Genomic DNA, 13,100 nt, shown 5'->3' with positions numbered 1-13,100 from the left:
TGAATGCCATCAGTTAGAGACACTTAAGTATAATAGACTAGTTCCTTTAGAAACCCTCATGGCATCATCAGGGTTCATTTTGTTTCCTAAATCCAGATGAAAATGACAGGAACCCCAAATTTGATTACATTTACTACTATTCTTTACATCAACATTTCAACCCATGAATTATTCTTGACCTCAACCCTATGACAGGAAGCCTGAATTAAGAATAAAGAGAAACAATCAATTCAACAAGAAATTTCTTAATAGACATTGGATGCTTAACACAGTGCTAGCACACCAAAGCAGGGCAAAACACAAACCTATTTATGTTTAACATAAAATATCAGTAGGAAGACAGGATGTACCTATGCAAAATGTTTTACAAGGCAAAGCAAAAAAAAAAAAATTTAATGCTCAAAGTGTGTGATTCAAATGATAATGTCAATGGAATTTCAGGAAGGAGAATGTAGGCTAGGGATTTTAAGGGCAAGTTTGAAGAAAAAATATGGAACTAGAGCTGTATCTATAAAAGTATTTAGTAGTTGAAAGGATGATAATTCCTGGAATATTGGCCAGCTTCTTCTTGCCTCTGGTCCTTACACATCATATTCATGATACATAAAAATATATGTATATTTCTGCATCTTCCGCTTTACCATCCCATCTCATCCTCATCTAACTCTAAACTAGGTTTTAGGTATAAAAAACTATTTATCTAGGAAGAACATATTTGGATTCCCAGTGTAGATGTAGCATCATTATGTTATCATAGTTCTCTGCATTTTATTACACAGTATAGTTTTGCAATTAAAAAAAAATGTTGATCTCCCTTACTTGCATATATGCTATATGAGGGCAGAGACTGTCTTCCTCATTGCAATATATCCAGTGTCTGGTACTTATGATTAATGAATACATAAAAAATTGACAGATCATATCCGACATATGAGTGAAATCATGTGGTTCTCATTTTTTTCTGACTTATTTCGTTTAGCATGATAATCTCACGATCCATCCATGTTGTCACAAATGGCAGTATTTCATCTTTTCTTATGGCCGAGTAATAGTCTGTTGTGTATATATACCACATCTTCTTTATCCATTCATCTATTGAGGGACACTATGATTATTTCCATGTCTTGGTCACTGTGAATAATGGTGCAATGAACATATAGTTATCTTTATGGATAAATATTTTCAGAGTTTTTGGGTGGATACCCAGAAGAGGGATTGCTGGGTCATATGGTAATTCTATTCTTAATTTTTTGAGGAACCTCCATACTGTTTTTCATAATGGCTGTACCGATTTAATTTCCTACCAGCAGTGTATGAGGATTCTTTTTTCTCCACAGCCTCTCCAACACGAGATATAAAACTGAAAGCAACAAATGAACAAGACAAACAAACAAACACTCATAGACGATGATTTAGTGGTTACCAGAGGATAAGGGGGCAAGAGTGATGGCAGAAGAGGGAAAAGGGAATCAAATATATGGTGATGATATGACTGGTGAATACACAATGTGGTATATAGATGATGTATTATAGAATTGTACACTTGAAACCTATATAATTTTACTAACCAATGTCACCCCAACACATTTAATAAAAAAATTGATACATCATATGTGCCATTACACTTATTTTAAAAATCCAATGAAAGCTAAATGACATAAGTTGCCCAGACTAGTGTAACAGAGTCAACATTTCAATCATATTTGCAGATTTCCACCCAGTGTTCTTTCTACTCCAGCTTGATGACTCACCTATTGTATAGGAGAAGAAGTGAGCGAAGGAGAAAGTCTTTCAGAGGAGTAAATAGGCATGCCTTATCAGAGAACTGTGAGAGATCTGTGCTTTTTTAGAGCATTAGACTTTTACGGCAAAGGATAGTCATTGTGCATTAAGTGAATTTTCTAGTACGCATTTTAGTAGTGATTCCCTGCTATCATTTTCAAACAGATCTGCCATTGTCTTCCTTGAATACCTAAATCAGATTCCATTTTATATGGGAATACAATCTTATTATTGTTGTTTTTAAGCATACATAATTTCTATAGACTTTATATTACAATTATTAAAAAGTTCTCTAGTACATTCTCCTATACCTCATTTAATGCCAGTTTTATTTCACTTGGGAATAAAAACTTGTATCTTGAGATAAATTGTTTTGAAAAAAAAACTTTTTTTCAGCTTATTGAAATATAGCTGACACATAATATTGTGTAAGATTAAGATATATGATGTGATGATTTTAATGTTTACTGAATTAGTTTCGACACACATCCTTTACTTCACATAATTACCATTTTGTTGTTGTTATGGATAGTGAGAACATTAAAGCTCAATTCTCATAGCAACTTTCAAGCATACAACATTGTTAAATATAGTTATTATGTAGTACATTCCATCCCCCAGAACTTATTGAAAATTTATACCACTTGACCAACATCTTCCTGTTTTCCCTACTCCTCAGTTCCTGGCAACCACCATTCTACTCTTTATTTCTTTGAGTTTAATGTTTTTAGATTTCACATATAATTGGCAATTTACAGTATTTGTCTTGCTCTGTCTGATTTATTTCACTTAGCATAATGCCCTCAAGGTCCATCCATGATGTCACAAATGGCAGGATTTCCTTCTTTTTTTTGGCTAAATAATATTCCATTACATATCTTTATATAGATATACAGGTATAGATGATAGATATAGATAGATAGATAGATAGATAGATAGATAGATAGATAGATAGATAGATGATAGACAGATCTCACATTGTCTTTATCCATTCACCTGTCGATGGACACTTAGGTTGTTGCCATGTGTTGGCTATTGTGAATAATGTTGCACTAAACATGCAAGTGCAAATATTTCTTTGAGATAGTGACTTCATTTCTTTGGATTTATACCAAGAAGTGGGATTGCTGAATCATGTAGTAATTCTATTATTAATTTTTGAGGAACCTCCAAACTCTTTTCCATAGTAACTGTGCCAATTTACATCCCCACAAACAGTGCACAGGGTTACCTTCTCTTCACTTCCTTGCCAGCATTTATCTCTTGTCTTTTGATAACAGCCATTAGAATATGTGTGAGATAATATCTCATTGTTGTTTCAATATGCATTTCCCTGATAATTAGTGATGATGAGCACCTTTTCATCTATTTACTGGCTATTTGAATCAATCCTTTGCCCAATTTTTAATTAGATTGTTTTTATACTGAGTTGTGTGAGTTCCTTATATATTTTGAATACTAATCTTCTGTCGGATATATGGTTTGCAAATATTTTCTTTCATTTTGTAGGTTGCTTTTTTATTTTAATTATTTCTTTGCTGTGCAGAAGCTTTTAATTTAGTATAGTCTCATTTTTTTTTTAATTCTGTTGATTGTACTTTCGCTGCCATATCAAGGAAATCAACATCGAGACCAGTGTTTTCTTCTAAGAGTTTTATTGTTTCACTTCAGTCCTATGTTTAAGCTTTCCTCCTCCTCTAGTTAATTTTTTAAGTGGTATAAGTAAGATAAGAAGATAGGGGTCTGATTTAGCTGTTTTGCATGAGAACATTCAGTTTTCCCAAAACCATTTATTGAAGAGACTATCTTTTCCCCATTGAGTATTATTGGCTCCCCTACAAACATCCATTGACTGTGTATGTCTAGGTTTATTTCTGGCGTCTCTATTCTGTTCCATTAGTCTGTGTGTTTTTTTATGCCAGTCCCATATCGTTTGAATTACTATAGCATTGTAGTATAGTTTTAAATCAGAAATGGTGATGCCCTCAGTTTTGTTCTTTCTCAAGATTATTTTGCTTATTTGTGTCTTTATTTTTATCATTCCATGTGAATTTTAGGATATTTTTTCTATTTCTGTGAAAAATGTCATTGGGATTTTGATAAGGAATGCATTGAATCTGTATATCGCTTTGGGAAGTATGGACATCTTAACAACATTAACTCTTCTGATTCAAGAACATGGGACATCTTTCCATTTCTTTGTATCTTCAATTTTTTAAAATCATTGTCTTATACTTTTTGATGAATAGATCTTCCCCTTCCTTGGTGTAAATTTATTCTTAAGTACTTTATTGTTACTGATGTTACTGTAAATGTGATTGTTTATTTCTTTTTCAAAAGGTTCACTGTTAGTGTATAGAAGCACATCCGATTTTTGTATGTTGATTTTATATCCTGAAACGTTACTGAATTTATTTATTAAGTCTTTAAGATTTTCTACGAGGATCATATCATCAACCAATGGAAACCATTTTACTTCTTCCTCTTCAATTTCTGTCCTTTTTTTTTCTCTTTCTTGCCAAATTATCTGGCTAAAACTTGCAAGACTACGTTAAATAGGAGTGGTGAAAGTGGACACCTTTGTCATGTTCCTCATCTTAGAGCTTTCAGCTCTTCACCATTGAATATGATATTAGATGTGGGTTTGTCATATATTGCCTTTATTATGTTGAGGTATATTCTTTCTATACCTAATTTGTTGAGTTTTTATTATTATTATGAAAAAACAAATTTGTCAAATGATTTTTTTTCTACCTCTATTAAGACAATCATATAATTTTTGTCTTTCAATCTATTAATGTGGTTATCACACTTATTGATCTGCATATGTTGAAATATTTTTACATCCCAAGAATAAATCTCACTTGTTCATGGTGTATGATCCCTTTGATGTGCTGTTAAATATGCTAGTATTTTGTTGAGAATTTTTGTATCTATATTCATTAGAACTATTTTAAGAGGCCAGCATTACCCTGATATAAAAATAGATAATGATACTACAAGAAAAAAATACTACAGGTCAGTATTGTTATCACCATCTTATTGTGGCCTGCAAGGTTACTGTTAAGAAATCTGCTGATAGGAATATGAGGGTTCCCTTGTATGAGAGAATTTTTTTTCTCTTATTGCTTTTAAAATTATCTTCTTATCTTTAATTTTAGAGATTTTTATAATAATTTGTCTTAGGGAAGATTGACATTAGAGTGACATTAGAGTATAAGAGTGACATTTTGGGGTGACTTAGCTGCGTGATTTTGGATGTCCATATCTTTCCCCAGGCTTGACAGCTCTCAGCCATTATTTCTTTTAATAAGCTTTCTGCCCCTTTATTCCTGTCTTTTCCTTCTGGGACTTCAACAATGCATAGATTATTTCTCTCAATAGGGTCCTATAATTTCTGTAGACTCTCTTCATTTCTTTTTATTATTTTTTCCTTTTTACTCCTCTTACTGGATAATTTCAAATCATCTGTCTTTGAGCTCACTGGTTATTTTGTTCTGTTTGGTCCAGTCTGATATTGATGGTCTCTATAAAATTTGTATCTGTCTTTTTAATCTTCAACTTTGAAACTCCAATTGGGTTCTTCTTCTATATCTTTGTTGAACCTACTTTATTGAACCTATTTTCTATATCTTTGTTGAACCTACTTTGTTCTTGTATTGTTTTCCTGATATTGCTAAATTGTTTATCTATTTTCTCCGATAGCTCTCTGAGCATCTTTGGAACAACTGTTTTGAATTCTTTGTGGAGCAATTCATGGATCTCCGTTTCCTTGGGGTGGGCCACTGAAAATTTACTGTGTTCCTCTGGTGGTGTCATGTTTCCCCGATTCTTCCTGATCACCATAACCTCGCATATGTGCCTGTACATTTGATGAAGCAGTCACCTATTCCCAACTTTCTGTACTGACTTCGACAAGGAAACACTTTCTCCTGTGTGCAGGAACACTGGAGTACGTAGTGACTCTGGGTCACAGTGCTGCAAGGCACTATGTACAGGGGCATGTGGTGGCTCTGGGTCGGGGAAGGCAGCATGTATTGTTAGCTCAGACCATCCAGTTTCTATAACATCAACAATTGTCTGTCATCCTTAGTGAGTGTGGAGGTATCTGAAGTGGTTGCAAGGGGTATTTGGGTCCTCAGAAGTGCCTCCATGTCCATAGCTATGGACCAGGGATGGCAGTCATGGTGGCCAGAGTGGTGCTCAGCTGCAGGGACCAGGTGCATTCCCCTGTATACTGGCAAGTGCTCATTGCACACATACATACAGAGTTTGGGGCAAGTGCCAACAGCAAGGGTCAATGTCAACTGTGGGTGTATTGGCAACTACAGGGGCCCTGGCTCTTGGCATGTACACCTGCTGCTTCAGGGTCTTCCCACGCTAGTGCTCACAGCAGTGGAGTATGACAGTGAGGGGGTACAGGTGCACAGCTGCAAGGGCTAGCCCCAAGCATGCACATGGCAGTGTGGGTCAGACTCAGAGGTGTAGGCTGATGTGTTGCATTAACACAATCACAGATTCCTGGATTTTCTGCCAATGTGGAGCCTAGGCTCTGAGTGGCAGCTGTGGGGATAGAGCAGGGAGGGAGTCAAGTGGCTGGCTTCTGTGAACATGAATACTATGGGGCAAAAGCAGTGAAATCTATAGAAGGTCCTTGGTGTTGTGCTAGCTATTTGTTTCTTCAGTGGCAAAATCTCCTCGTATCCTCTGCATAGCAAATCCTGCTGTGTGGCTAATACTGATAGCCCTTGCCATCCTTCCTTATTCCTTGCTGTCTCAATGCATCTCAGTTTTTTCAGTCTCTAGGTGAGGTGAAATTGAATTGGGTCATTTCGGTGACCCCAAAAAGCAGAGGAATTTGGTTGCTCATCAGTTTCCCTTTCCCAACAAAGGAACTCTTTCTATCTGGAGAGTTTGCTCTTGGCTCTGAGCTGTGCCTTCCTGAAGATTAGGTGATGCAGGCCAAATGAAACTGTTCTTCCTTCCTTTTTATTCTCAGTTTTTTTGTTTCACTGTGTTTCTGAAGTTTTTTAAGTGGGCTGTTAAGCTGTTTTTGTTCATGGACAACTGTTGACCATTGTGGAATGTTGGAGGCTGGGACCTCCTACTTTGTCATTTTTGTGATATTTCCTAGCTTTTATTTAAACACAAAAACACAAAAACAAAATTCACACATGATGAAAATGTAGATCACTTTAAAATTAAAAATAACTAGAAATTAATAAAGAAAAATGTGTTAAAATATTGCAACTTCAAAAGAAACAAAAATGTTCATTTTTCTTTTAGGTGCGTCTGAAATCTTTCAAAATAATTTGTAGAAATACTGAAGACAAGTAGAAAAGTAACACAAGTGAACATACCAGTTGAACAAAGTAGAAAAAAGTAAGGAAAAATTTCAAGAACTTAAAACAGTATATATAAAAACCCAGTTTTCACCTTAAAACAGAAACAACATGTGAATGTGTGAACATGTTCAGGGACTCTTCATATCTTACAGATGCTCTTCTTTTCTATGTTCCTTCCACTCTCAGAAACCTTACATAGATGCTTCATCCCTTAGGGAGAATGCCATGTCACCATGAACAGAAATACGGGCAGAAAGAGAACTGGGAACTGACAACTTCAACAAAGGGACTCACATAACAGAAGGGAAGAAATGAGAGTCTGTTACTAAATGACTTCCTTTTTCAAATTGATTTAAAAAAAATGTTCATACCTTCCTATTTCCTATTTTGACCTAGGAATACTAAAAGAAAGTAAAGAAAAACTAGTGTGCTCATGAAATTAATCTGACTGCAAGTAATACAGCTCTTTGATAGATTCTTAAAGACATTTTGTTAGGTGAATTATTTTTCTCTTGGATGGTCCAAACAGGCATGTCCAGATGTCATCTACAGCACATATAGTGTGCATTGGACTGGGACAGAATGGATAGGTGTGGAAGTGAGGGCCACCTATAAATGAGCACTAGTGAGTGCTCTTGACAAGACAAAGTCTTGGTGAATTTGCCAGTGAGTAGGTGTAAAGTATGATATTACTTACGCCACAGGATGATGAAATCCACATCAACCATTCATGCCTTCCTTTACAGCAAATGGAGAGATGGAATGGGATTTAATTGTATCCCATGAAAAGATTGTAATTATACATTATGCATAGAAGATGCAAATAAAACATGGTTATTGGTATTAAATCCAATTTGAAGTGTATGGTGGCAAAGTTAACTCTATGGCTTTGTTTGCAAGCATAGTTAGTTAGTTCATGCTTCACTTGTGTGTTCATTCAGAAAGAATTTAAGGAAGTCTTACTATACCCAAAGCACTATTAAAATCCTCATAGGACAAATAAAATTAGCACCAACAATAGTGCCTGATATCAGTTCTCTGATATATTGGTGCTCCCTGGTCAACATTATTCACTCTCCAGAACTAGGACATACAGGTTCGAAAGTGGCCTTTCTGTGTAGTTTATTTGCACCCTCTGACACCCAATTCCCATTCTAATCAGTACATTTTTTTAAGAAGACAAGGGATGGATAAAAATGAAGTGAGTGGCTTTGTAAAGACCAGAAATAAATAGCAGGATGGGAATTAAAACATCCACCAAGGATTTAAAGCTATATGAAACATTGTTAGTCATGATCCTTTGGGTTGTAAATGACAGAAACTCCAATAGATCAATTTTATACAAAAAGGAGAATGTACAGCAGGTCCTCGAATAACATGATTTCATTCAATGTCATTTTATAATTAAGGTTGATGAGATGCCATGTGAATTTAACTCGTTTATATCACTTAGCTTATGGTAAAATTTGTTTCTGTATACTCCTTTTGCCACAATTCCAAGAAGCTATCCACAACATTAAGTGAGGACTTAGTGTACTGATTTGCAGAGTCCAAAGGAAGGACTGAACCACTAAGATCATGGAAAATGGGATTGGCAGAACCTCAGGAAAGACTTGAACTATGAACTCAGATGGTGATACAATACTGTCTTCATCTCTTGATTGGTTTCTCTCAGCATGTCAGCTCTATTTTTTTTTACATTCACTTCATTCATGTTGTGCAAAACATAAATATTGATTATTCTCAATTTTATATTTTGTGGCTTGTACCACCAACTAATCGCCCAAGTTCATATACCCAGAATAAGTTTGATTAGTTTCTTCAAGACCGGTGACTTGCGATGATCAAGTAAAAATTGAGTAGCTTTCAATGGAACTTCTTGCTTGGAGCTGAGAGAGGAGCAGATCCTCAAATAAAAGGTATATAGCAATCAAAACAGTTGAGGTCTATCAGACCACATGATGCAAAGTAACATTCAACATGTTAAGTAAGTGTCCCTCAGAAAAAGATCCATATTAGGTGTGCTTATAATTTAAGACCAGGAAATAGTTTCCCTCCCCAAAGCAATTTTTTATTGGGTAATGGAAAAGACAGAACCTATTATGCTTCCTATTTTCGCTGTTGCTGCCAGAAAGTTCAGAATTAAATTAAAACATAAAGTCAATAATTAGTTTCTTTGAGGTTCATGAAACTATTTCCCACTATTTTCTATAAGTAGTCTTACCTTTTCCCAAGTATTATTTTTTTAAAGTCCTTTTCTATGCCTTTTAAGTTCTTGAACCTTTTGGAAGCAGATGAAAAACCATAAATAAATAAGCAAATAATCCCAAACATTGGCCTCATGAGCACTACAGGGAAAAGAGGGGAAACGAAGAGGTCAGCATGTATATTGCAAAATGATAGTAAGTGGAAGTACCTGGCATAGCAAAATCAACCATCAAATAAACAGTCCCTAATGAGGGGAGTTACCAGAGCCAAAGTGGGCTCAGTCTCCTGCAGTTCGAAAATGAGAAGAAGTAGTCAGGGAAAGAACAGACAGCTACATGCTTTCCTACACTTCCTCTCCTCATAAATTTAAGATTTCACACAAACATTGGGTTTCTAGCAGTAAATATGGAGTTACATCTGTCTGTCTTCTATTAAACAATCTTGTGGTTACTTTGACATAAATTTCTTGCACCTGAATAAAAATTCCTGAGTGACTTGGATATACATTCATCTTCCCTTTCTTGGTCTTCCAATCCAAATTTTTCAAAGTGGAAAGACCCTCTCATTGCTGCTCTCTACCCTAGAATTAGAGAGTAAAGTATGCTTGGTCTATCCAAACACATCATTCTAAGTGTTGACATGAATGGCATATCAAGAAATGGTCTTGACTTGCAAGGGATGGAGTACTCTTACGTTTTCAGGGTTTTTGCACAAATCATTTACGAGTAGGAGAGACACCCCATAAATTAAATGTGTGTGTGCTTTTGGGGGGAGTGAATAGGAGATAGGATAGGAGTCAAGTTGTTAGTCAAGTTATTAGGACAGAAGATCTGGTCCAAAATAGGAAATAGGGGAAGGGGCAAAAAGGGCAGGATTGTTCAAGACCGCCACTGCAAGAAGAGGGAGGGATCCCCAAACTTATGTTTCAGATCCTTTTTGTCTGGTGCAGAACCTTTGGTCAAAGATGGCTATTTTTGGCTATTTTTCTCATACAAAAAGAAGTTTGTAAACAATAAAACACCAAACGAACCAACACATTATATTTAAACAGACTAGGCTACCTAGCAATCACCAAATCAGCTACTTGTGAAGTCCTACAAAGCCCAAATACAACAACTAGAGGGGGGCAGCAATTGGGAGAGACAAGAATGCAGGATCAAACACACATCACCCAATATATTCTATTGCATTTGCCCCGTTTCAACACAGGGAGGTAGGTTTTTGGTGATCTCACACCATGTAAACAGAACCCTCTTTACTCCTTTAGCTATCACACCGATCACTGCTGCAGCCTGGCAGGACACTGGCCCCGGGCACCACAAAAAAGCCACCACTATGGTCTCTGGAAGCCAAGCAGAAAAAGCCCAGAAATTTTAAAGGTTAAGGAATTTAGTCCTTGCTTTATATATCCTTCCCTGGGCAACTCAAAATGGGTACAGAGTTATCGGTCTTAAAACCTACCTTTACCAACTTATATTTTTCACAAACATGCACATACACCTACCTTGTTGTGCGTGGTAGGCCTAGCCCAATCTAGAGAAAGATGGAGCTGGTAAGTACAGCAAGTCCCAAACCCTGGAATTAGAGTTCTGGAACAGGAATCCTTTATTGCACATATATAGACAACCCTCACCTAATCTCGGCTTCCCCTCTGAGCCTTTCACCTGGCGCAGCCTCCCCTAACCTCTGCACTGCCTATTCCTGTTCAGACCAATTTCCAATCTTCCAGTAAGAGATCAAATCGAGGGGCCACCCAGTTAAAACCTAGTTTTCTGCATTGAAGGTAGAGGGGTTTCAAGAGGACACTATGGCAGAAAAACCAGCTCTAATTGGCAAAACTGAGGTAGTTCAATAGGCTATACACTCCACATAGTTGTTCTCCCTGGAGATAAAACAACAACAAAAAGAATTCCTGCTGTGCAGACCCAGAATATAGTGCAGGAATGAGGGCTTTAAATTAAAATGCACAAAAACACAAAACAAGAATATTTATATTATGAAAAAAAAGTTAAAATGAACAAGATATGTCTTTCGCACACAGCTTGTGCAGTTGGCATCCTGGAGAAAGTGGACCCCAAGATGCAGTTATCCAAGGGATCAAATAAACAAAATTGTATGGGCTCACAATGGGGTGAGAGTGAACTTAGGAGCAGCAAGTCTGCAGCTGTTCCCCCAATCTTTGCCTGTTGTCACAAGCCATTGCTTGGAACAGTTCTCAGCACCCTATCCGAAGAGTGGGTTATGAGGAGACAAGACGTGGTAAAACCCTGCCTTAGAGAGAAATGACCTCCCACAGCATGTAGTCCTTTGTGGGCTGGCCTCTAGGAGCAGGGCAAAGCTATGGATCTCTTCTTCCTGAAAGTAGGCTGGCTTTCCCTGTGAACTGAGGGCCTGCTGGGCTGTCAGTGGATATGAGGCCACCATATGGCTGATGCTCTGGCAGGAGTGGCATTTCTTGGGCTGGGGTGGCAGCCTGCACTCCTTGGCTTGATGGTCTAGAAATTCACAGTTGTGGCACCGGTCTCCTTTGGTCGTGTTTCTGCATCTTCCCTTTTGGCTGCCTCTCACTCCCAACACAGGGCCATTGACTTAGATTCCGGGTCGTTGGGGGACTTCTTGAAGGTGGACTCCACTTCTTCACCCTCCTTCAGGCTTCTGAAGCCCTCCCTGTGAAGCTTACTCTGTACACAAAGACATACACGGGAGGATCGAGTGCGACCCTGGCTCGGGTCGGCATGAACAGCAAGCTGAGCCGAGGGGCACATTGAACCACTTGCAGATGCCGGCAGGCACCGTGCAGAAGCTATGGCTCTTCTGACGCCCAAGCAGTATCCTCTCGCTCTTCTCCCAGAGCTTTGGCACAGTCACCTGCCAACTTCTGGTTTGACACAGAGCCTGTGGTAGTCAACCAAGTCCCCCGGTCTGGGCCCCACAGAAGTCGGGAGGCAAAGGGGTAGCTCGGAGAAGAGGCTGCTACATCTTCCCCAGCACAATAGCGGTGGAAGGGACCAGCACTTTACTATTTTTAATTATTAATGCTTTGTGAGCCTACTCTTCAACTATTAGATCTTTTTGAAATCCTTTGATTTATTTCAAATGAATAATTACAATTTTTTGAAGAAGTGTAAATAACTTACACTTAGATATTCCTCCCATATCTAATTTTGATATTGGGAGGAATTTACATATAACCTGCAATTCTCTTCCACTCCAAGAGTAGAAACAATTTGCTCTACAGAACAAGACACTACATTTTGGTTGTCAAGGAAACAGGAGGGAGCTTGGAGCAGAGCCAAACATGGAGAAAGCGATAAAAGGAAGAATGAGAGGAGTCCTGTACATGCTGGTCCTCCACGTCATGTACTTGATTTTATTGGTTGACTTCTCCTTGATGACCTTGCAGATACGCTGCTTCCTGATTCACTTCTTGATTCACTATAATCATGATGGAAACAGTCCTTCCAAATCTCAGCTGACAAACCTCTGTAGCAATGAATAGATTGAACTTAATAGATTTTAAACCCAGAGGCAAATATCTTCAGATGCAGAATTTTTCTTCTGAGGTTTTCCTTAGTAAAATGGTTCATATTACTGACTTTCTTCACATTAGGGTTAGATTGTCAACAGTTTGGAATGATTATTGATGACCATTAACATTGACAATATATAAAATACATTTCTTTGTCACATTGATTTTTTCTAATGTCTTTTTGTTCTCTATTTCATTTAGTTCTGCTCTGATTTTTATTATTTCCTTTCTTCTGC

The 13,100-nt window shown here is 37.4% G+C and overlaps 1 pseudogene across 1 annotated transcript in view; it reads right to left on the bottom strand.

Annotated features, from left to right (window-relative positions):
* Window positions 1–11,558: 11,558 nt before the first annotated feature.
* Window positions 11,559–13,100, bottom strand: part of LOC308499090 (protein lin-28 homolog A-like) — a 119,199-nt pseudogene continuing 117,657 nt past the window's right edge. Inside the window, exon 3 of the transcript in view lies at window positions 11,559–12,314. The product of the transcript in view is annotated as a protein lin-28 homolog A-like (transcript). The remainder of the gene's footprint in view (window positions 12,315–13,100) is intronic.

The sequence above is a fragment of the Rhinolophus hipposideros genome (assembly GCF_964194185.1).
Source record: "Rhinolophus hipposideros genome assembly, chromosome: 1".
Taxonomy (NCBI): domain Eukaryota; kingdom Metazoa; phylum Chordata; class Mammalia; order Chiroptera; family Rhinolophidae; genus Rhinolophus; species Rhinolophus hipposideros.
The sequence above is the reverse complement of the archived record's forward strand: the minus strand, read 5'-3'. Positions and strand labels throughout refer to the sequence as shown.